Here is a 24,086-nt window from a genome sequence, read left to right as displayed (position 1 = left end):
GAGAGAATTGGATGGGTGGTAGGATTACTAGTTCCCTGTGAAAATGAAGGAAGGATTACTCTTGCCCTAGTTCTGATGGGATTTCTTCTGCAGTATCTGCTGAAATTTCGAGACCAGATCATATACAGGAAGATGACTCATGTACCTACTCTAAGAAAATGACTGTTTCTTTTGTTACAAAGTAAAATACGGTTGCTGTAAAACAAACAGCAGATTTTCAGATTTTTATAATAGATATGTATAACATAGAAAGCAGAAGTCTCCCATAACCCCTACTCCTTGCCACTGAATGACCATGTTAGCATATATTGTATGAAGGATGTACAGAAAAAAATGCTACCTTTTAAAATGCTTGTGTTAATTTGGTAATCAGTAACTGTCCAGACCTTTGAAGTATAGAGACCACATGCAGTTTCTCCTGGTGAGAGGTAAGATGCTAAGTGCAAATAACAGGACAGAACTTGTTAGGTATAGAAAACTATAGCAGAAGGGAAAACTTAAGAAAAGGAAGGAGTTAAGAGCCCAATATTATTATTCAGAGGTTAGATTTTTATCACTGAATCAGATTTAATTGGTGGTTGTACTTTTTCCCGTGGGAACACATTAAAATAGTCACTATGACAAGATGACTAAATCATGAATGAATTGAAAATATTAAGCTAGTCTCAGTCATACTAACATATCAGCAACTTGTTGGAGCTTAATTTTTGCATTGCAGTTTAAGTGACAGGAATGTACATTGCCAACATTAGGACTTTTAATTTTGGGAACACTGCAAATAATGAATTTCACAAGGTCTATTTACAGTTTAGGGCCAACCATGAATGATTAATTATATTGCTACTCTAACAGGTGTTTAAATAATGAAAACAGTAGAATTTCTGTATGTGAAATACCACTTTGTTCATTCATTTAAAAAAAAGCCTACTCTGTGCCATGAGCTATACTCAGTATTAGAGAGAGAAACTTGTAAGACTTGCCCCTGTCACTCTTTGGTGTCTTGCACATGCTTTCCCATCTGAATACCTTCCTCTCTTCCATCCTTCATGTCCCAACACAGAGGTCACCTATGATGTCCAGCCCTTTTAGCTCTACAGACTGACTTAGCAGATTCCTCGTTGATGTTCTCACATTTGGACACATCCTACTAAAGCATTATCTCATTGTCTTGTAAATAGCATAGATACTGAGTTCTCTGAGGTCAGGGACCTCATATCTCACAGCCTCAGAGTCAGAATGGATACATAGTTGGTGCTAAATGTATATAGATTAATACATAGTTACTGAATAAATGACTGAAAAGTTCTCTAAAAATGAAATGAAAAATCTAGAAATGTTGACTAAAATCTTTACATTCCTAACTACAATACAAGGAGTCAAGAAACAGTCTTGAGAGGACTAGAGGAGTAGTGTCCCTCTTAATGCAGATCTTTAGTGTATGATACTTTTTAAAATTGATTTTTATTGGAATATAATTGCTTTACAATGTTGTGTTAGTTTCTGCTGTACAGCAGAATGAATCAGCTATACATACACATATGTCCCCTCTTTTTTGGATTTCCTTCCCATTTAGGTCATCACAGTGCATTAAGTAGAGTTCCTTGTGCTATACAGTATATTCTCATAAGTTGTCTATTTTATACATAGCATCAATAGTGTATATGTGTCAATCCCAATCTCCCAATTCCTCCCCCCACCCATATGTTTGTTCTCTAGTGTATGATATTGATACTTGAATATTAAGATAATTGGATTAAGCATTGCTCCTCAAAGTGTTTTTTGGGGGATCTTGGTTCCCCGACCAGGGATCAAAGCTGTGCCCCCTGCAGTGGAAGCGCGGAGTCCTAACCACTGGACCACCAGGGAATTCCCTGCTCCTAAAAGTGTTTAATGGGGTTAAATGGGAGGAAAAGCTTCAATATAACATGTCTTAATGACACATCTCTTTCAAAATTATTTAAAAATTATTAACCATCTTATGTGGGCATTTCAAGAAAATATAAGAAAAAGATCTTTGCCCTGTGGAGCATATATGATTTCTAAATTTTATTTTTAGTGGGAGGATACCATTTTTTGCCTTTCCTGTTACCTGTTCCAGAGTGGCACTGGTAATCTAAGGACTTTAGTAATTCGGAACTGTGATTTAGAAATTAGAGTTCATGTAAGGTTCAAGAATTAATATCCTTTAAAGCCAGAAAAAATAGAGTCAAGGTAGCCTCACCTCTTTCCCTGTGGATTCAGACTTGTAGGTGTGGAAGGGAGGGATCTTGATCTTGTCTGTATCATAAGTACATCGTGGTATGTGATATGGGAAGATGTGCCAGGCAGGTCCTGGCAAGAAAGAGATTGGCTCCCTCAAAAGGGGTAATGGAGGAAATAAGGGGGACTCCTAACAAAATCTAGGCAGAGGTCAGGGAAATCAACAAAAATTGGCGAAGCATCCTAGAGTTAACAATAGAAAGCCATTGCCACTCCTTGGTCCTAAGGAGACAAGGACAGAGAGAATCTCTTGTAACTTGTAAGAGGTTTAGCTGTAGGAATGTGCTGCCTGACAGGAGCTGTGGCCTTTCAGGGGAAGATTGCAGCAGCAGGAACTGGGGGATAAATACCCCAGCCTTTCTTTCTTCCCTCCCTTTGGTTTCCTGCCGGCCATTCCACTGGATGACCCAAGTAAACCCCAGAGATCAGGGAGCCAAGAGATGTAGTCTGAGGAGGGTGGCCTCCTGGGTCACAGAGCAAGGTAAGAAGGAGGGGGGCATGGATCTGGAGGGGCAAATGGAGAATATCCAGCTGGGGAGGAAAGTCTTTAAGTTATAAAAAGTAGCCTTCCCTGTTCATAGCATTCCTGTGTTCATTTGAAGGATTAACTGGTGTGCTTCATTTGTTAGGATTTTATTGCTTGCAGACTAACCTCTAAATCAGATGTCATGAAAGGGAGCCCCATGCGGAAGAGTTTTGTTTGGGTCACGGTATTTTCTTTAAAAAAAAAAATCTATATTGTCTTTGGGGAGATTCACATCAAAATCTGAGTTTTGTACTTCTTTTGGCAAGTGGAAAATTTGGGAGCATTGAACATGCATTCCTGTATGGAAACAATCTGCTAAGCCTAGTAGCAGCTACCCCTTTAGACAGGTAGGAGCTCTTCACTTTGCCTCAATCCCCACCATTCCCTATTGTGGTCTTAAACCCATATTGCTTCTGCCTGGTCCCTGTAGACATTTGAGTTCATGAACCTGGCTTCAACAAAGCAATTTAGAGAAGGAAGGACAGATGAGTCACACAATCTAGAAAGAGAATGAACTCTGTCTTGGAAGACACACTTCTCTACAAAGGAAATAGAGAGACAGGGAGACTAATCTTGTCCCTAGAGACACAGTCTGAGTGTTAGACTAACTAGGAGAAGGTTTTTCATAGATGAATGAAGTTCAGTTTTACTCTTTTAGGTCAGTCTCTAAGTTTTCTTTTAAACTTTTCATTCTTTTCCATAGAGCAACGGTTGTTGAATGGCATGTGTTCCGAACTCATCCCTTATTTCAGAACAAGGGCATGCTAAGGAAAGAGAAAGGCTGAGGTGGGCCCAGGGGACCTTGAACCAGAGGGAAGATGAGGAGACTCTGGAAATAGGGAGAGGAGCCTTTTTGCTCTTTGGTCCATTCTTTTCTCCTAACTGCTGCTCTGTCCCTTCACGAGAGCTGGGTACATGCTGGGGCCCGAGTGAATGGACTCAGAGTTCCCCTCTCCTTAAGCTTAAAGATTGTCTATGTAATTTTTTAAATTGTGGTAAAACATACATAACATAAAATTTACCATTTTAACCATTTTTAAGTGTATAGTTCTATGGAATTAAGTACATTCACGTTGTTGTACAACCATCACCACCAGCCATCTCCAGAACTCTTCATCTTTCCCAAAGGGAAACACTGTGTGCATGAAACCCTAACTCCCCAATGCCTCCTCCCCCAGCCCCTGGCAACCAGCATCCTACTTTTGTCTCTATGAATTTGATTACTTTAAGTACCTCATATAAGTGGAATCATCCAATATTTGTTCTTTTGTGTCTGGCTTAGTTTATTTAGCACAATATTTTCAAGATGTATACATGTATCAGGATTTCCTTCCTGTTTAAGGCTGAATAACATTCCATTTGTATGTACATAGCACAGTTTGTTTATCAGCCCATCTGTTGATGGACATTTAAGTTGTTTCTACCTTTGGCTATTGTGAATAATGTTGCTATGAACATAGGTGTACATACATCTGTTCAAATCCCTGCCATCAGTTATTTTATTTTTAAAAAAATTAATTTATTTATTTGGCCACGCCATGCAGCGTGCGGGATCTTAATTCTCTGACCAGGGATCGAACCCGTGCCCCCTCCAGTGGAAGCATGGAGTCTTAACCACTGGACCACCAGGGAAGCCCCAATTGGTTATTTTAAACATTACATATGTAATCCATGTAAAACCCACACAAACTGTAGAAAACTTGGAAGATACAGATAAAATATAAAAGCAACCATGGATGACCCCAGCATCAAGGATAATGATGATAGCATGTGTGTGACCCTCACCGTGTGCCAGGCACTCTGCTAAATAAGTGCTTTACCTTTTTATTCCTCATAATGGCCTATGAGGTAGTCATGATTGTTCTTCTCATTACAAATGAGAAAAGTGAAGCACAAAGAAGGTTAAAATGCTTAAGATTATACCCAGAAAATGGCACATCCAGTATTCAAACTCAGGCAGTTTGGTTCTGGAGTCTTTGCCTAATATAACCATTATGTTATCCTGTCCATCAAGGCTAATTGCAACATAGCCACAGCCTTCTAAAGTTTTCCTCTGCAAATATATGCATATAGCTATGTGCATACACACAATGAGGTAATACTGTATACATCCTCTTTTATAATTGGCTTTCTGTATTCAGTAATAAAAGCAAACGTCAACATCTTTAATGACAATGTAATGGCCAGTCTTATGAAGATATCATGATTGTTAAATATTGTTATTATAGAAAAAAATTTAGTTTTGTCTCAGTTTTTCACTATTATAAAATACTGTGCTGTACTTTTTTTATGCACATATTTTCAAACACTGATCCTAATATTTTCCTTAGGAAAAATAGGTTTACTGTGTCAAAAGTTATTTTTTATCTCTCTCTCTTTATAAAAATTGCTTTATTTTTCTGTTTTTAAAAGAAACACAAGCTCATGGCAAAAAATAAGTAAATCAAGACAAAGCAGAGAAGAAGATAAACAACCTGTTTATTAATATAAACAACACTGTCAGGAACATCCTGTTACTCACACTTTTGTGTACTTACCCTGATTTCTTTAGCATAAATTCCTAGGAGAGGAATTGCTGGGGTAATGCACATTAAAAAAAAAAAAATTATTTATTTATTTTTGGCTGCGTTGGGTCTCTGTTCCTGCGTGCAGGCTTTCTCTAGTTGCGGTGAGCGGGGGCTACTCTTTGTTGCAGTGCATGTGCTTCTCATCGCTGTGGCTTCTCGTTGCAGAGCACGAGCTCTAGGTGTGCGGCCTTCGGTAGTTGTGGCACATGGGCTCAGTAGTTGTGGCGCATGGGCTTAGCTGCTCCGCGGCATGTGGGATTTTCCCAGACAAGGGCTCAAACCCGTGTCCCCTGCATTGGCAGGTGGATTCTGAACCACTGCGCCACCAGGGAAGCCCCTGGGGTAATGCACATTTACATTTTTGATAGATATTCCCAAATAATATACCTATTTTTAAGATGTTTAATTTCTATTGTCATATTGACCTATATTTCTGGAGTAATAGCCACTATTCAAAGAAGTGAGGTCTCAGATATGGACATACATAAGCCAACATAAAGTCAACCTGTTACATAGGTCAACCTGTAGTGTGACAGGAACACACTACATTTTTATCTACTAGCGCCATCATTATAAATAATCTCAGAACCTTAAATTATCTTTTTTAAACTATAGGTGGAAAAATTGGAGCCCATAATTTTTAAAGTGTTTAATCTTTATTTTTACAGATTCTTCGAAGTAAAATTTACATGCCATAAAATTCGCCCATTTGAAGTGTACAATTCAATGATTTTTAGCAAATTTACAGTTGCATAATCATTACCACAGTCCAATTATAGAACATTTTCATCACCCTGTAAAAGATTCTTTGTGCCCACCCTTAATTCCAGGCAACCACTAATCTACTTTCTGACTCTATTGTTCTGTTTTTAATATAAATGGCTTTTAATATAAATGGAATCCTACAATATGTGGTCTGGTTTGTTTCACTTAGCATAATGTTTTCAAGGTTCATCCATGTTGTAGCATGTATCAGTACTCCATTCTTTTTTTAATGGCTGAATAATATCCCGTTGTATGGAAATATCACCTCTTGTTTATCCATTCATCAGTTGATGTGGAGCCCAAAAATTTTGCGTAAAAAATTTTTTTTCTTTGTAGTACGAGCAGATTTTTAAAAAACATTGTAGTGCTTGGGTTGTATCAAGAGAAACGGGCTCCAATTTCTATGATAAAAGATTTAGAATTAGAAGAATTGAGTTCTAATTCTGGACCAGGTATTTCTCTGTCTATATGATCTTGGACAGGTTACTTGGCTTGTCTTAATTTTCTCATCTATTCGGTGATAAAGAATGCCATAATTGACTCCCAGTATTATCATAAAAATTAAATGAGATAATACCTAGGTGAAAATATAGAGTACTTTGTAAACTACAAAGCAATATACAAATATACCGATATCATCAATAACAGCAGTAATACTATTCCTAAATTTTCCAGGTAGCATTCCTTCTGATTAGTCCTCAAATTACAGGTTAATTAGTTCAGTGGACATCCCATTAAAACTCTGTGCCTCTTTTCTTCTTAAAACACTGGGGTTTCTCCATTCGAACTAAAAATTTCAGGAGAATTTATGGACTTGTAGTCTTAGATCTTGGAGAGAAGAGACATGTACTCCTGCATACTCCCAGATCATTAATCCTACTTTCATTCTACTCCAAACCTTGTACCACATTATTTCCTAATGCCAGACTGGAGTGAGTAATAACAACCTTTTGGCAGATCAGATTTCAATTTTAAAATCCAGGAAGCAAAGCCGTGTCCTGGCCTTTCTTCTTTTTAAATTATAGCCAAATGTTCCTTTTCTGTTTTTAGGCAAGTGAGATGCCTGGTTTCTGCCAGACCAAAGGGGAGCCAGGCCCCTCCTCTGTCATAAACCCAGGCAGTCTGGTGAGGCAGCTACTTATGAAATAATATTGCAGCATTAAGTGCCCACACCTGAAATTAGGATCTTTGGAAGACGTTTTCCAGGATGTTGTTGCTCTTATTACGGGTTTCGTTTTTCTGTTTGTTCCTAAAAAAATCTTTATTAAGTTCACCCAGTACTTACATTGACCTAGCTGCTTGGAATCTGGTGAACTATCAACAGGATGTGATTTCTCTCAGAATTTATTATTCTGTTGGAACTGTGCTGTGGTGTTTTTGTGACTTGAGTTAGCCACCAGAGAACCCCTGCTCTCTACTTTCTAGACTAACATGATTTCTCTCTGTTGCCCAGAACTTTGGGCTGGTATCTCTCAAGTAACTGGTTTAGCATGTGAAGCTTATTAAAAGCATGCTACCGATAAATAATATGGGTCTTGCCTGGAGGAGCTATTGTAGAGCCCTTTTCCTGGTAAGATTTCAAGGCAGTGCCCTTCATTTTCTTAGCAGAACATCAGCCATCAGTATCCACACACTGCACTTGAAATGCTCATCACAACCTTAATCCTTCCTTGAGGAAACAGTCTGCAGGGCAGGTTGGTCATCAGTTACTCCAGTTCTCCAAGAGCTACCATTTTACCATGTTAGCACCAGAGACCAGCTTGCTTAGACTATGCTAACTCAGCTGTGCGCAGATCTGGGCTTCAGCATCTGGGCTTTGGCTGCTTCCAACAGTTCAAGGAGGAAATGGCCACCTGGCTTCAGCTGAAGTCCCCCTTCCTTATTTTATGGAGGGACTATGCCATAAATTCCTCTTTGAGCTCAGCAGTAGAAAATGGACTGTCCCTTCTAGCAAATCCATCTGCTTCCACATTTACAAAATTAAGAATTCCTAACCTATCATGTTTCCTTTTTAGCTGTGATTTCCTAAGCTGAGAGCCAAAATTAGTGCTTCGTTACAATAACTCTCATCTCTATTTCCTGGTAGTTATCTCCCCTTTCTTCCATGTGGATTAGCTCTTCTTTCCTTTACTCCAATTATCCTGTACATGTGTTTATTTTAAGGCATTTAAAATCCTTTATGGAAGTAGGTAGTTCAGATTATAAATAAAATAGCATCGCTTGCATTATCGTCACAGTCACATTATTGATTGGTCTTTGGTGTTAGTCTCCTGCTTCCCTCTGAACTTCTTTATCCTTTTTGATTCATTCACATTTGGATAGAGATGAAAAACAGGAATAGGGGCAAAAAAGGAATACAATCCTCAACTGAAGCTGGGCAACATTTTTATAGTTTAAAGTATAACGTTATAAAGGCTACTGTGCAAATATTTTTATTTTCATGTAAATCAAAGAGCCATCACTTGTCTTAGGTACAGTATAAGGGTTAGAGTAATTGGCTAGTAGACTTTGTTGAGGTTAAATAGTGGATCTCACAGCCCAGGCTTCCCCTGGAGCCTTTAGGGTTAGAATTTATAAAGCATTTTTTAGTTGAATCGCATGTCTGGGTGCAGAGTTGTTGTTTTAAGCAGAAACCAAGGCTGATGACTTGGAGAAAAAACTCAGACACCCTTATGTCACTTTCCATAAGAACTGATATGGGTGCTGGGCTTATAAGGCTACAGTCTGGCTAGAGTGACTTAAAGACTTTAGGATAAGATGATGATTCTAGGTCATTGGAAAAAGGAGAAAACTCCAAAGACATCTGGCAAGAATGATGGAGAGAATATCAAGGAAAACAATATAAAAACAAAGGGGAAAGCAAGACAGAGACAGCAGGATCCTGGGGATCCAGATGGTACCAGAAACAACTTTTCTTCCTTCAAAGTCTCAGCTGGACCCAGGGAGGCTTGTGGTTTAGAAGGGGGATGTGGGAGTGAGTGGTCATAGCTTAGGTAACCATGGAATCAGCAAGCCCTTTACTTGGAACATCTTTCCAGGTCTGGACCATTCCCTCAGGATTAAGTGGAAAATCACTGTTCAAAGGGAAAGCACATCCATGTACTGCTGCGTTATTTTCAACTGGAATAAAGTATTTACCTATTGCTAGAAGATGCCCACCCCCCAACCCCCCCCCCCCTTTTAAACCAGAATGGCACCAACAGTGGCTTCAGGGATGAAGGTACGTCCCTTTGTGCCTGTCCTAGTCAAGGCTCCTCTGGTTACATGAAACAGAAGCCAGCGTGAGCTGGCTTGAGGAAATGGGGCTCTATTGCAGGCATACAAATAAGTTCTCGGGGGAGTGGCATGAGACTCCATGAACAGGAACCTTTCCGGGCCTCAGAGGGGCTAGAATTGAGATGATCTGGGCCCTCAAGACAGCTACTTGCTGGATTTCTGTCTCAGTGCATCATGTCTGTCAGTCCAAATGTCTAGGTCCTTGTTACTTCAAGTGCAGACTGGGGACCAGCAGTATGGACCTCATCTGTGATCTTGACAGAAGTGCAACCCTCCCCATCTGAATATGCATTTTAACAAGACCCCCTGGTGATTCGTTGCCCATTAAAGTTTGAGGAACACTGGTGCAGGTCACTGGCTACTTACAGAGTAGTTTCTTTTCATTGGGTGCCCACCCTAATGTCATCATCCCGGATGAGGGGGTGGGCAGGGCCATGTGACAAGCATGAACACCACCGGGGCTTGTAGGAGGGAGAGGCCAGGCCAGGCACGTTGTATACAGTGCCCAAGACTCTTGGACTTTCCTTTAACTTGTAGCATCTCTGTCAGGGCCATGGTGGTTCCCAACTGCTAAGGCAAAGCTGATAGAGAAATCTAGTGATTTACTTAAAAAGAAATAAAACTGGTTGTAGTGCCATTACTACTTTAAAGTGTCATTGTTTTATTTATCTTACTTTCATTAGCCCAAAGATAATTAAACCTGAGAACACTGTAGAATATATATAATTTAGTTGTACGAATATGAGTTTTCAACTCTGACATACATGAGCTCTCGGGTAATTTAACAATAGCTACCTTTTGCTTTGAGCTAGCAGAAACTAATCAGTGCTAGTGTTTACAAAGCTGGTGGTACCTAGCTCTGTCTGGAGTTCAGTGTGCATAGCTTGGCTCCCATAATGCCCATTAGCCTGTGAAATTGATTTTTTTTAATGGTTGTATGGGCATTTGGCCTACAGCCAAATGTTTGATGGAGCAAGTGAGTCCTGTTTTAGTATTACTCTATGAGTAAGTAGTTGGACTATTCCAGGACTGGTGTATGTGGATTAGTCATTCCCAGGGACACAGGATTCTTTTGTAATTTGGTACATTTGGTACATAGACGGCATCTTTTAAAAAGGGAGATCTTTTCTACTTCCATTATTTTATTTTAAAGAATTTTTTGCTTTCTTAAAAGTTTATTTTAATTTTTTATTAAGACAGTTTTTTTAAGAGCACTTTAAGGTTCTCAGGAAAATTGAGGGGGTGGTACAAAGATTTTCTGTAGGCCCCCTGCCCATATACACTATTATTATTATTATTATTATTTTTTGAGTGCTTTATTCCCTTAGCTCACCCTTGCTGACCACAGTTGTTTATGGTATTGTTAGCCGTTTGCTCCTTGCTTGGCTGTTCCAGTTTTTGGTATTTGAAGTTGCTGATTTCTCCCTCTTTAGTAACTGTTTCAGCAAGAATGGTAGATTTCCATAATGCCTTTTAAGTAGAATATGTCTCTGTAAGGCACATGGTACATTTGTCTCTGAACTTCTTGAAGACACATAAATTAAATCTGTATCTTTATTGAAGCAATTCAGGTGATGGGAAAGAGACTCCTAAATCAAGAAGGAAAGGAAGAACCAGGGCTGGTGGCAGGTAATGGAGAGACTTAGACCACTCTTCTGATGTACAAAGTGAAGTTCCAGTGCTAAGAAAACTCCCAGTTCTCTGAAAATATAGTAAACTATTAATAAAAATCATTTTTCTTAAAAAAAAACCTCCCAGTTCTGAGTAAGGAGTTTATGGTGTGTCTGCGCAAGATGGAATTTTATTTTGGGAACACCGTTGGAAACCCATTAGATAGATTAGGTGGTCTTCAATCTCTTGTAGTCTGAAATTTTATGAACTCTTACAAACGTTGTTTATCAATCCTAAATGAAGAGAAAAAGAGCTCCCTGCCTTAAACTTATATTCTATCTAATATGCACTTTGAGTTTCCATTGCACTTCTGATCTTTTTTTAAATCATGAAATCTATCACTCATACAAAAGAGCACATCTTATTTATGTGCCATTAAAGATTAATAACCGCCCCTGCTCCTCAACTGAGAAATAGAGCATCACAGTCTTTGAAGCTGTCTCTGCTAATGTGCGTTTCTAGGCCGCTTTACTGTCTCAGACCCGTGCACTGCAGTGTCTTATTTGTGAGCTGTAGCATCAGTGGGTACCCCGTGACAGTGGCCCAGCCATTTTTCCTCATGCCCAGACCTTTTCAGGTTTGCAATCTGTCTGATTCTGGACTTAAGAACAGTTAAGTTTTACCACTTGGAAACTGATCTTTAGTAAGCTAAGTAGCCTGCTGAAAAATAATAGCATTGTTTGTGATTTTAATTTTCCTGCTCACATGACAGTTACAGTGGCGGTAGCTTCCCTGAGCACAGGATGAATATCTGTCAGCTTGAGGTTCTGCTGCAAAGAAAGCAAGGAGCCGGGATGCTGAAAATCCACCCCGGAGAAAGCGCAAGACCAGGAGAGCATATCTAATGGAAGCTATCTCTAACTCATCAACATTAAATCCAGATAAGTTGGCATTATTTCCTAGGTGCATGCTAGCGGCATTGAAGTCAGTCACACTTTCATTTGTGACCTGGATTTTCTTTGCCATCTATAATTCCAAGGAGACAAGATTGGATGCATATATTTAAAAAAATATGTGCTTTGGTGAAAAGCAGAGTTTTGAAAAAAGGAGAGTGAGGGATACTATTACATTGCAGTGAAGTAGCTATCACGTTGCTATTACATTGCGTCACCTAAAATAGGAAGGAAAGCCCCACAGTCATGCAGATGTCTCACAGGACAGTTCTCAGGAGGCCCTGTGGATTGCCCATCCTGCTGCAGGTTTGGGGCCATGGCCAAAGGTGCTGGTTCTTTTTTTCTTTTTTTAAGTTATTTTATTTTATTTATTTTCGGCTGCATTGGGTCTTTGTTGCTGCGTGTGGCCTTTCTCTAGTTGTGGCGAGCGAGGGCTACTCTTTGTTGTGGTACGTGGGCTTCTCATTGCGGTGGCTTCTCTTGTTGCGGAGCACAGGCTCTAGGTGCATGGGCTTCAGTAGTTGTGACTTGTGGGCTCTAGAGCGCAGGCTCAGTAGTTGTGGCGCACGGGCTTAGTTGCTCCGTGGCATATGGGATCTTCCGGGACTAGGGCTCGAACCTGTGTCCCCTGCATTGGCAGGCGAATTCTTAACCACTGCGCCACCAGGGAAGCCACTGGTTCTTTTTTAGAAATGACCAGAGCTGACATTAAGTGAGTGCTTGCCGTGTGCCAGGCATCATGTTCAGCACTGTGTTTACATGTATCATCTCACAACAACTCTATTGAGTAGGTGCCATTATAAATGGGGAAATTGAGGCCCAGAGAAGCTGCAGCACCTGCCAGGGTTGCATTACTTTAATCAGTGTCTCTGCTAGAGTCTTGTAGAGAGAGCATTGCACGGGGTTACAAGGGTGAGTTCTGGGGCAGACCAAATGGGCTCACACTGCACTCAGCCACTTACTAGCTCTGTGACCTTGGGCAAGTTCACTTAACTGCTGTGTGCCTCAGTTTCCTCATCTGTAAAACAGGGATAATAGCCTTTCCTTCCTCCTAGGGTGGTGCTTAGGACTAAGAAGTAAAGACTGTAAAGCACTTGGTCAGGCCTGGCATATAGTGCATGCTTAGGAAAGAAGAGCTAATTTGCAGAACATGGAGAGTCAGTGTTGAGCATTTCTTGAAGCCTGAGACTATTCAGATATCTTAACATTTTAGGAAATAACTCACTTTTTATTATAAGCAATAACGTTTATAATAGAACAGTTAGAAAATATGTAGAAATAAAATAGGGAAAACACTTTATACCACTATCCAAACACAACTTCTCTTACTACTTGCTCTGTTTTCTTCTGTGCTGTCTTTAATATTGTTGTGATCATAATCATACTCTAAACAATTTTGCACCCTTTTACATTTAAAATGATAACATAATGATGATGAGTATTATCATTGTAATATCTTTACAAATATAATTTTAATGGCTCTGTAATTTCTATACTGCTCCATTGCTTGGTATTTGACTATTATAATTAATTTTTTTCATAAAAATCTTTGTGAATAAACTGTATTTTCCTAAAATAACTATACTTCAGTAAAAAATGGTTAAAAAATAGATTGGATCATTAAAAACACACATATATATATATAACTTTAAAAATCTAATTTTCACAGTAATCACTTTCCACCATGACTGACTTTACAAGTAGACTTCTTAAGGAATTCGTGTCTTTAAAACATCCTCGTTAAATAGTTAAAAGCAAGTTATCCTCCTTCTTCTGACTCTCTGGTAGAGAAAGAGTAGAGCTTAACTTAGAATAAAGCAAGAATGAACTCAATTCGGTGTTTACTAGGTGCCCATTTTTACCTTAGGACTGTTCTAAGTACTGGGTTGGCCCAAAAGTTCGTTCGGGTTTTTCCATAAGATGTTACAAAATCCCGAACGAACTTTTTGGCCAGCCCAGTACTAGGAGGGAGAGGAAATTGTAAAGATAAGTTTAAGGATCAGCCCCACCTTTTAGGAACTAGAAAGCATGTCCTTTCTACTGTAAGGAAAAGAGCTCAGACCTCTACATGGCTTAGTTCTGGGGTGTGTGTGTGTGTGTGTGTGTGTGTGTGTGTCCACACATGCTTTTGCAACATTGCTTCCATGCCTCAGGCAGGCTCACATGTAGTTTCCGATAGTGAGAGCTCAAGACTGGAGAGCACCTTGCGGTCCTGGTTGCCCATCACAGATTGATAGGACGTCACTCTTTACAAGCTGCTTGCGGAATGTTGCTTAGTGCTGCTTAACCCGTGGCACGTGTCTGCTTCTAACGTGTCCCTTTGTGGGAAGCAGAGCTGAGCCCTGGCAGGGAGTATGGCCCTTGCACAGTCAGGGTGGCGCAAGGCTGCTTCTCTGAGGCAGCACAGTAACCTCGGAAAGGTGAAGGGCACAGGCCCGGTGCTCTAAAAATCATCACTAGACCGTCAGCATTCATTCAGCACATTTCTTGAGGGTTTTCTGTAAAATGTCTTTTCATAATGTCTGTTTGAAAGGCTGTTTTCAAAGTCCAGAGAGATTTAGTGACTCAGAAAGTTCTTCATTCAGCAAGCTTCATGATACCTGGCACCATGTTTTTGATACCCGCCTCTTGTAGTCCTTTAGTTTGGTGGCTGAAGAGAATCTTCAGTTGGCTTTCTTCCTCACTGTGGAAATGCTGAAGAAGGTGTAAGGGTGGTTGACACATCTTCATGTATTTGCCAACGTTGTCTTTGGTGCTACCCACGAAGAGAGAACATTTGAGCCTACTTTCGGGGGAAATTCCTCTCTGGGCTGTATATTCCTTCTTGCCTGGTGGGACGTGGGGGTCAGAGGGTAGCCTGGCCAGTGGCGATTGCACAGAGTCTGAGGGGATGACTCTTACCCGAGCTGGGTTACCATTGGAGTCACGAGAACACGAGGCCTCGACAGAACAAGATATAAAGGAGAGACAGGAGCTTAGTGATGTCAGTGGTGGAAATAGGGAATAGAGCTAAGGCCAGGGAATGGAGGGCCTGGGTTACGTCATCCCGGTGGACATTCCTGATGGGCAGGTGGAGAGAGCCGGTGGTGGAGCTCATAGAGCTCCGTGTCAGAGGGAAGTTCCTCACGGGGATAGGCAGTCATGGGAGGTAGACGTAGTTTCCATTTACGAAGAGGGGCTGGTTCAAGCTCTGAGAAGAGAATGGAGTATTGGGCAGTGCTCATGGTAGGAGATAGTAAGAAGTGTGTAGGAAGAAGGAGGGCTTCGAAGTTAGGAGAAGCAGCAGGGCATCCTGCAAGCCAGGCAAGGAGAAGGGCTCTCAGTTAATAGCACAAAAATGACGGAGAGCAAATCATTTGAATTAAGACCTGAATCTGAGTCCCAGACTTTGCCATTTACTGTGTGGCCTTAGTCAAGTTACTAAAGCTTTCTGGGGAATTTCACACCAGCCAAATGGGGATGATTAGAACACTTTCCATACCTGACCAAGTCGTAGTGTGGATCAGTGGAGATAATGTATTGGAAAGCACTTAGTATGCTGAGGTGTCTCATACAAAATTTAGAAAATCTGCTTTGAGTCCCAATGTCTCAATCCAGACCTTCACCTGTCATGATAGCTATTAATTATTGTTACACCCTGCCTTATTTTATAGATTCGCATTGCACCTGTGTTTTTATCCTATGTTCTCAGATATGTATTGAAAAGAAGTGGGGCATAAATAGTAGAAAATAGCTTTCCTCTATATCCTGCCAGCAAATACAGGAAAATGCTAAACTAAGCCCAGTTAGGGCACGGAGTATGTCTCTTTTGTTTAATACTGGACTTGCTGTGCCTGGCACACAGTAGGTGTTGAGTTAATATATGTGAATGAATGAACAAATGTCTTGCCAAATTCTTTGAGCTGTGAATTTTGCATTTAAGCTAGCTGGAAGGAGGGAATCGTACTCAGAGCCACCCGACGTTGTCTTTTTAGTGGGAGATGAAGGCTGTGATTTTATTAGGTGAAAACGTGGAAAGAATTGTTAGTCATAGAGTCACAGATTTAGAGGTAGGGGGGACAGCAGGAGAAGCAAGATTTATTATTACCACTTTTTTAAAGGTGAGGTGCCTGTACCCAAGGATGTGGAATAACTCTGGCTGGACAGTTTGTTACAGAAGAGAGGCAGAGGAAGGTAAAATGTTTGTCTTATTCTTTGTACCTGTAGGAGGCAGAATAACGGCCTCCAGAAAATGTCTGCATCCTAATCCCAGGGACGTGGGAAAATCTCATGTTACATGGCATACATGCAGATGGAATTAAGGTTCTTAGTTTAACCTTAAAACTTGAAGATTCTTTTGGACTATCCGAGTAGGCTCCATGTAATCACAAGGGTCCTTAAGGGGAAGTGAGAGGTGGAAGAAGAGTCAATGCCAGAGAGATGTGATGGGAGAAAAACTTATCAGCCGCTGCTGACCTTGTGGATGGAAGGGGGCCGTGAACCCAGGAATGTGGGCAGCCTCTGGAAGGTGGAAAAGGCAAGGAAATGGATTCTCCCCCAGAACCTTCAGAAGGAACACAGCCCTGCTGACACCTTGATTTTAGCCCAGTGAGACCCATTTTGGACTTCTGACCTCCAGGACTATAAGATAGTAAAAGTATCATTTTTTTTTTTAAGCCACTAAGTTTATGATGATTTGTTACAGTAGCCAACAGGAAACTAATACAGTTCCAATATGGTCACCAAAGGGAGGCTGTGTCTGCCCCTGATGTTTCACCTCTAGAGAATAATGTACTTTTTGCTATTTAGATGCTTTTGTGCAGGGTTAATTTATGCATCTGGAGAGGAAGGTGAATTTAATAGGACACAGTTTGAAAGAAATAGCTGTAATTGACTAATAAATCATCACAGGTTCCTCTTGGCCACACTGCACTTCTTTATTCTGCCACATGATTATTCTGAGTGGACCTTTCTTGGCTATCAAAGAAAGTGCAGTTAGTTAAGTCCTTCATGAGTCAGACTGATAGCAAAAGTTAGCAAAATCATTCAGAATATCTTCTTGGAGTGTTTAAACTTGCTTGTGGGATCTTGTATTGTTTAGTCTTTGAAATAAAAGTAAAATTACCATCTCTTTGTGGATTTCTTTCCCCAGTAAGGAATTTATTTACTCTCTGAAAAATGGGAGCCTATTATGACTTTTAGAAACCTCTTTTGTTGGCACTGCTGATTTTTAGTTGGAGTATCACAGGTGATTCAACTACGTATCGTGTGTTTCTAACTTTCAGCTGGTTAGTGAATTCCTTTTGTCTTTCCATCTTTCCACCTTTCCACAACCTGGTTTTTGTTTTTCTCTATAAATATGACCCATCCCTTCCAGAGCTAGATTACTTTCATTCAGTTCTGAATATTTAATAAAAGTTTCAAAAGGAAGCAAGAGTTTTTGTAGCATTTTCTCTTCCAAACAAGCTAGGGCTCAGTTCTTCAAATGAGAATGAAACTTAAATGTGGCCGAATCAGCATCGTCATTTGAAATGATGAGAATGTATTTCTACAAAAATATAAACTGAACTTTGCAATGTAAAGAAGGAACAAAGTCATCTATAGAAAAGCAAGTCCAGGCCCCAGAGCTCACAGAGTACCCATTATAATCATTCCAGAAAAGCGTTTTCTTTACCGGAGAACTTACCAGCTAGCTCAGCCTGGCACAGCAACAGGCTGACACTAGCTCTTACTATTCTCTCCACTCGGTGTCTGAAAAGTATTTATTTTTTTAGTACATTTCTCTGACCTTTGGTTCTGTGCCTCTACAGCTGGATATTGCTTACAGCTAAATGTTTTCTGTGATAAAGTTAATTTCTGAAGCTTTCAATTTTTTTTGAGCCAAGTTGCATGTAGCACTCGGTCTCTGTTGACAAAGTCTTACTACTATAAAAGTACATTCTGATTTTTTTAAAAAGTCAGGCAGTTTGATGCTCCTGTGAAATAGCTAATAGTCAATGATATAATAGTTTGACTCTGACACAATCTCACGATAGCTCAGCTCTAGTGCATTTTTTAGGAATGAGTGTGGAAAAAATAAGCTATGAAAAGCACTTGTAGCCAGATGGAAAAAGAGGAAGTTTTGATTCTTTCTCTCTCTGAACAGCAGATATGCCCAAATCTTCAGAATTAAAATAAGAAGCTGATAGGGCCCATGATAGGCTTAAATTTTTTCTAAGGTTTTACCTAATAATAATGATTAAAAGCCAGCATGATGATATCTAGAATTTATAGCACATTTAATTTGTACATTAAAAATCATATTACTTGTGATTACTCAAGTCTATATATAATAATGGCATAGAAATATAGTACTTTAGCTGAAAGGAAGCCTTTGACTCTTGGCTGGGCATATGGGTCTTAAAGAAGAAAAAAACCCTAAAAAACCTAAAAACTAAAGAAGTAATAAGGGAAAATTAATGTTAATAATGTCATAGCTCACTTCCCTTTTTATTCATAAAGCCCCATTTATTAATAGTAACAGCATCAACAATAATGGGCGTATTCCTTCTCTGCCCTACAAGTGGCCTTTGAGGTTTCACAGAGCTCTGCATTCTGCTTGGTGAGTGTGCAGTGCTCAGAACACTGGTTGCCTTCCAGAGTGGGCCGAAATTCCCTAGGTAGCCCCAGGTCCCAGCAAACCATTTGATCAACCTTTACATAGAAATCAGCATAGAGAAGGCATTTGAAGAAACTCTTCCTTATGTTAGGCTTTTCCCCTCTGGTTTTGTCCCCTGGCTTCCTATAAGGTCAAAAAGGGAGCCTGACATACTAGATTCTAGTAACACACTGAGTTTGATGAGAAATAAACCAGCAAGAGCTGTTGTTATTGCTAATAATTAGTGTCAACAGATCTCCTCAATCTAGATGGAAACCCCCAGATGGACCTTCCCTTGATCGACCCCCCAGATGTGCAGACCCCTTGCTGAGGTCAGCTGGGTAGGTCGTAGTGGGTTCCTTGCACCACTGGAACAGGGTTTCTGTTGGTTTCCAAATTGCATCTCTGAATAGCACAGAATTTGAATTATTACTTAAATAGTTGGTTATTTATGTTTGGAAAATAACAACTGAAAATTTACCTGGAAAAAATTTTTATTCAGAGAAAATCCTTTCCATTAGATTGCATATAGCTAGTCAGTTTCTTCTAATTTTCCTTTTCTTTTAGCCTATCCCTTAATGTCCATATTTTCATGATAGGATACCATCACTTTTGTATTCACTTGAATATGACAGTGTAATCTGCATGTCTCCCAGCCTTCTTTGAGTCATTAGAAGCTCTTTCCTGCTCCATAGAATTTGGGCTGTTATTAATTTTACCTCTTATTTAAAAATCTTATCTTTCTTTGAATGTAAATGTCTTCATTTTCCCTAATGTCTATTCCGGCAACTCTAATTGCTGTTTCTTCAGTCTAGGGTCATCTTCATTAGATTAATTACTGTGGAAGCCTGTTTCCTAAATGTGCTAATAGCATGAAAATGACTTATTTCCGTGTTCTCTGTCGCACTATGCTAAGAAACAGACAAAAAGAAAAATTTGTACAAGAAGACTGAAAAATATCAGTTTTCTTGAATGGCCCTTTTGAGGGAGCTGCACCCACTCATCTACCTGGGTGTCAGGACTTGAGTGTGAGGGGCTAAAACCAGTGTGGAGGTTGGAATGGGGGGCTACCTGAGACAGTCAGTAGTGGAAAGAGACACAGTCCTCCTAAAGAGGAAGAGCCAAGGGAAGCAAATATACTCGCTGATTCTAACAGCAAAAACAGGATGCGTACAGGGGCAGAAGGCTTGGCTTGGCAGCTGGGTGGAGATTGGAGGGAGGTGGGAACAGGTTGGGATGACATGAAGCAGGTAGCAGGCATTGCTATGACCAGGACTGGGTGTTTCTGGTTTGCCTCTGTTGGTGGTAGGTTATGGTGTATGTATACTAGGCTGGTTTAAAGGTCTGCGGCTGGTTGTCAGCAGTCATGATGCAATAAAAATGTCTTTACAATGTGCCCGAGGGTTCTCATATATTGTTGAAAAGGTCACCCTGTCTGAGATGTTTGGACCATTTTGGTGCAACTACTGTTGCTGGGTTCCAGCTGGGGCTCCTGCCTTATAGCGCCTGCTTTCCAGCTCCCACGTCCACATGCAGGTGGACCAGGGGGTGACTGATTTGTTTGCACTTGATCTTTCTTCCACACCGTGTTCCTTAGGTTTCACATAGTATATCCCTCATTCTACCAGTTACATATCATAAGACAGTTTGTATCTTTAAAGCGGAGGTTCTCAAAGTGTGGTCTGGGGAACCCTAAGATCCCCAAGACCTTTTCAGAGGATCGGCAAGGTCAAACACATTTTCGCAATAACACTAAGACATTATTTGCCTTTTCGCTCTCATTATCTCATGACTATTTAGAGTACAAGTTCATCAATAAAGATTCAGATTCCACGTTGCAAGTAACCTTTAAGGAAACGACCAGTTGTGACGTTTTAGTCTTTATCAAAGAAGAATATCACAGTTATCTGAAAAGGCTATTAAAATATTCCTTCCTTTTCCAGCTACATTTCTGTGAGGCTAGATTTTCTTCATATATTTTAACTGAAAGAACATCACAACAGATTGAGTGCAGAAGGAGATATGAAAATCTAGCTGACTTCAGTTAAGACAGACATCAAAGAGATTTGCAAAAATGTAAATACTGTGGCCTATCTCACTAAATTTTTTTTCTGGAAATCAGTCATTTTTCATAAAAATATGTTATTTACTTTAATGTATAATGGGTTTACTTATTTTAAAATAAATTAATGAATAAATATTTTTAAAGTTTCTTCATTTAAATTTATAATATAGTTAATCTGGATTTATAATATAGTATATCTGGATAAATATAATCTATATAAACAAAAGTTCTTTGGGGTTTTCAATAATTTTTAAGAGTGGAACTGGATCCTAAGACTAAAAAGTTTGAGAACCTCAGCTTTAAAATAAGCATTTTATGGATAATGCAAAAATTTGGTTGTTAAATGACATAAATATATACCATAAAATCAGATATTGATAATAGAAGCGACTTTTTTTTTTTTAGGAGCCATTTTTTTCTTTTTTTAAAGTATTTGTTTATTTATTTATTTGTGGCTGTGTTGGGTCTTTGTTTCTGTGCGAGGGCTTTCTCTAGTTGCGGCGAGCGGGGGCCACTCTTCATCGCGGTGCGCGGGCCTCTCACCGTCGCGGCCTCTCTTGTTGCGGAGCACAGGCTCCAGACGCGCAGGCTCAGTAATTGTGGCTCACGGGCCCAGCTGCTCCGCGGCACGTGGGATCTTCCCAGACCAGGGCTCGAACCTGTGTCCCCTGCATTGGCAGGCAGATGCTCAACCACCGCGCCACCAGGGAAGCCCTAGAAGTGACTTTTAAAAGGCACTTGGTCTGGATCTCTCTTGTCTTCTGTGCCAGTGGTTTGTGTGTTTCCCTCTTCATTCTTCCCCCTACACACCAATTAAATCCCCTTAGCTGTAAAACCTGATGTAGGCCTTGTATAAATACGTGGGAAACAGTTACTATTTATTCTCTTTTCATAAAATGTTTCTAGTTGCCAGCAATACTTTAATAAAAGCAAGCAGTTTTTGCCCTTTTTGCCTAAGGGACACAGAGCTTTACAACAAAATTTCATTGATTTTTCAGTTATTTACCTGTTAAAATAAGAGCCAGAGAACAGCCTCCTAAGAGGAAGACTGGAGAAGCCACATTATTTCCCCCAATTTAAAGAGAGATAGCTTGTGAAGTGGGAAGTGGCTGTGTGATTGTCTAATTAAGTCCTAGAATCAGAGGTGAGGCCAGGGTCGGGACGTGGTTCTCCGGAGTTCAGCTCAGTCATCTCAAAATGTACCATTATTACTGTCACCTTTCTTTGGTACTCTGCCCAGTGTGTGTTCCATAAAGATTAACTGCCAAAAGAGTAAGTTAGATGCCACATGTAGTGCAGAGGGAGATGGACCAGAAGTCAAGGGCCCTGGCTGCTTCTCTGGGCTTCTCACAAGCTCACCTTGCAACCTTGGACAAGTCACCCGGCCTCCCGCATGCTCTGGGTCATCTGTCAAATGAGGACTTACCTGCCAGGAGAGGAGGGAGGTAGTTTTAGAATGTAATTTTCTGGTACTCTATCTCATTGAATGCTCACAGCAAACCTCTGAAGTAACTAGGGCAGGTGTCATTACTTTCATTTTGCAGTTGAGGAAATACCTGAGATTATGTGATTAGTAAATGATGACACTTTATTCTTTTTCCTAACAATACAAAAACATGAACCGGTCTCTTGACCCTTGAGAAACACCTGTTCAGAGCACAGGAGATGTATTTGACTTTTCAAGGTGGAACTCTAAATTATTTCATATAGAAATATTGTTACCTGTGGTTCTTCAGGACTGGACACTTTAAGTACCACATTTCAGGAACATCCTGGGCTACATAGATATTTGTGGGTTGACCTAGGACCCTCATCACCTCTTATAGCCTTGTTTCTTGAAAAAGGTGTTGCAAGTTCTCTATAACCTGTATATAAATAAGCTTTGAGAATACAAAAAAATTCTGCAGCTAGGTACTGTCTGTTCTCTATTTTAATGTTTATCATTTTTATTTTGTGACTTATTTGAAATCGCAATGTGGTATTACTAATAAGTAAGAATATTTTACCTGAAAGTGATAGTGTTAAAAATATACTATTTCAAAAAGCTTTACTCTATTATTTTATTATATTACATTATTATATAATATTACATAAAACATTATTAATAATTACAGGAACTTTTTTGCCCACATGGAAGGCAAATATAATTATATAATAGAAGTGAGTGGGGAAAAAATTCTCTCATCAGAAATTTCCTGTGTAAGAATAAAATTTCGTTGTACTCCATCCTCTTTCAAATAAAATTTACTTGTATTTATAGTTGGCTATACAATTTACAGTATATCCCGTGAGACTCTGTATCAACCACACATTATTTCTAGAGAAGATAACTACCATTAAATAGCTGCCTCTATTTAAGTGTAGAGAATGAAAATATAAACCTTCCCATAGAAAAGGTTATAAATTGCCTTGCTGCCTCTGCTCATGCACATTTTATACCTGTCTATATTGTCCTCTTTAAAACTATTCAGAGTTACTCCACACTTTCTTATATTCTGGGGAAAAATTTTTTCCATAACTCTGTTGAGTTATGTGGCAAGGCCTAGTTTTTGTTTTTGACTCTTTAGAACTTAAGTCTTTCATGAACAGACACATCTCCCAGAAAGATTACGTACTAATCTATCATGCTGTTTTGCTCTTCGTATCCCATTAGAAGGCTATTCTGCTGGTTAGAGCTTTGTGCCATTGTATAAAGCTGCATATGTCTTGGTGGTTGTGTCAGATCTGCGCGTAGGATCTGCGCGTGGGAAGGCTCTGGTTGAGGTCCCAAGCTTGCTGGTTGAGGCAAGGCGATATCTCAAATCATCCAAAACAAATCACCCCATCCTTAGATAACTGGATATAGTCAGCATAATCTCTCTCATTGGCTTATTCCAGAATTTAATAATATGGAAACTTGACTTGTGAATTCCTTTGATTAAACTAAGCTTTTATAGAATTAAACTTACTATTGTTGATTTATTATTGCTAAACTGATGTAATTATTTTGTTTTGACAAATTCAGAGCCTTTTAATGCCTATCTTGTCACCAACCTTGTTTATCTTTCCTGAAGTAACAATGCACACTTCAAGAATTCTGAATTTTCAAAAAAATGGGAAATTGTATTTTATAAGGTAGCAATAAAGAAATAATTCCCTTTAATTGAGAAAGGAGAATTTTGAATGTGAGCTAGTGAAAGCTGAAGCCAGAACTGGAATTTGTTTCCAGTCAACTTACCCTTGAGTAAAATTTATCCTTGATTTACTTATGTGTCAAACAAGTTATTCAAAACCCTGGTGAGTAACAAAATATATATTTACAAACCAAAGGGTTTTTTAAAGGTACTGAAGTTATGTATTTAATAAAGTAGAGGTGTTTAAATATGGTACCATTTTTTGCAATTCTCTGAGAATAAAGGAGGGAAGGTGAAAAGGTCATTCATTTCCTTGAGGTAATATATTCCACAGG

General features: G+C 39.6%; 1 protein-coding gene across 6 annotated transcripts in view; it reads left to right on the top strand.

The window, feature by feature from the left end:
• Positions 1–24,086, top strand: part of SAMD4A (sterile alpha motif domain containing 4A) — a 221,215-nt gene that overhangs the window by 31,926 nt on the left and 165,203 nt on the right. Inside the window, exon 2 of one of the 6 annotated variants that reach the window (XR_014260779.1) lies at positions 16,058–16,130. The exons of the other annotated variants lie outside the window; for them this stretch is intronic. The gene's annotated coding sequence lies outside the window, so the exon portion shown is untranslated. The remainder of the gene's footprint in view (positions 1–16,057; positions 16,131–24,086) is intronic. 6 annotated transcript variants of the gene reach the window in all.

This window comes from Balaenoptera physalus (genome assembly GCF_965194825.1).
Source record: "Balaenoptera physalus genome assembly, chromosome: 2".
Lineage (NCBI taxonomy): Eukaryota > Metazoa > Chordata > Mammalia > Artiodactyla > Balaenopteridae > Balaenoptera > Balaenoptera physalus.
The sequence above is the reverse complement of the archived record's forward strand: the minus strand, read 5'-3'. Positions and strand labels throughout refer to the sequence as shown.